We start from the raw sequence: 2,029 nt of genomic DNA, 5'->3' as shown, positions 1-2,029 counted from the left end.
GGGCGGCCCCGCGGCGCGCATCCCGAGCCGGAGCTTCCCTTGCGTGCCGAGCACTCACTTATTCCCCAGTCGCACGCGGCGGGTGTGGCGCCCTGCGGGGATGAGAGGAGTCTGGCAGGTGTCTGTCCCTCCGCTCCCCAGCGCCCAGCGCAGCCTCTGCGCCCACGGCAGCCAGCAGAGCCCTCCGAAACGAGATTTCGGAGACACCCCACCCACGCGGCGCTGAGCTCTCACTGGGCTCCAGACCAAGGTGGCTCGCCTGGCACCGCGGACACCCGGGCAGGTGAGAACTGGAGCTTCCAGCCGCCTCTGGCGAATCTTCAAGGAACGCTCAGCGAAAATTTTATCAAGTGGCACCCGAGGAGACGCACTATTTAAATGAGCAGGTGACCTATCGGGGAGTGTGGGTCGAAGGGTAATTGTCACGCCTTTAAGCTTTCCGGTTCAACAGACCGGGTCCTTACGGGAAGGTACAGCTGGAGTTTTTAGACTGATTTATTTGATAAATTGATGGGTGATTTCTGTGACAGTGTGCAGTGAGCTGAGGTCCCAGTTCTTAGACAGGTAAGCAGTTATAAAGGAGAGGAACAAATCTGTGCTATTGGTTGCCTGTGTTTTTATTCAATGAACAATTTTCATCCCTAGCAGTTTCTCCTAGGAATGATAGTCGCTATAACATACATGTGTGTGTGTGCATGTGTATGCTCGGTTGCTCAGTGGTGTCTGACTCTTTGCAGCTCCATGGACTATAGTGGGACAGACTCTTCTGTCCATGGAATTTTCCAGGCAAGAAGACTGGAGTGGGTTGCCAATTCCTACTCCGGGGGATCTTCTTGAACCAGGAATTGAACTCATGTTTCTTGTGTCTCCTGCACTGGAAGGTGGATTAATAATACCTACAGTTTAATGAGTCTTACCATGTGACATGTAACATGCTTGGCACTTTGTACATTAACTACTGCAACTCTTACTATTACCCTTGACATAGAAATCATCTCCACTTATCAAATAAGGAATCTGGCTAAAACACTTGCCCAAGAAAATGGTGGAGATTAAGATTTTTAATTCAGGTCTGATACAGAATTTGTTCTCTTAATCACAATGCTATACCTTGTAGAGTTCAAATATAGACACTTGTTAAATGTAGGCACAATTATATACACTTAAATGAAAACACTTGAAAGCATGTGGAAGACAAGATCATTTCCAGTATTAGCACTCAGTATTTTAAGTGGCTTGTCGAGAAATATTACTAACAACATGAGTCATGCTTGTAAAGCAATGTGATTCCTAAATTCCTCTTCTAAAATAGGCCCTCTAGCCACATATGCCCTGGCATAGGTCTATTTCAAGCCATCCTGGTTTATTTTCTTAAATGCTTATAATTTACCTGTTGACTCTTGGTAGACAATCCACAGAATGCCTTTAGACCAGCCTGGCATGTGAAGAAAGCTATGTCAGACTTTTTTTTTGTAAACTGGCATTATTTGCGTAAGGCTACCCTGGTGGCTCAGTGGTAAAGACTCTGCCTGCCAATGCAGTAGACTCGGGTTCAATCCCTGGGTCAGGAAGATCCCCTGGAGAAGAAAGTGGCAACCCACTCCAGTATTCTTGCCTTAGAAATCCCACGGGCAGAGGAGCCTGGAGGGCTACAGTCCTTGGGGTCACAAAGCAATCAGATGTGACTGAGTGACTAAATAACAACATTTATTTGCATAACACTCTTGAAAGGAAATAAAGAAGGAAATAGAAGATAAATCCAAGTAATTCCATAATTTAAACAACTATATGGTTTGAAATTAATTCCTGTATGAAATTTACTATATTTCAGAGACAGCATTTTTCTTCTGCTGTCACTGCCTGGTGCTCACACTCTCAGCATAAAATTGCATTATAAAAGTTATAGCATCCACTGAATCTGGGGTTCTTCCATCTCTATACAAACTACAGTGCTTTACTTCACTGTGCAATGCCAGTGTACTCTATTCCATTAGTGTCCTGTCAAAGAATTAAGTGAGATTATATGTTC

Source organism: Bison bison, unplaced genomic scaffold, assembly GCF_000754665.1.
Source record: "Bison bison bison isolate TAMUID 2011002044 unplaced genomic scaffold, Bison_UMD1.0 scf7180017864327, whole genome shotgun sequence".
Lineage (NCBI taxonomy): Eukaryota > Metazoa > Chordata > Mammalia > Artiodactyla > Bovidae > Bison > Bison bison.
Note: the sequence above shows the minus strand (reverse complement) of the source record.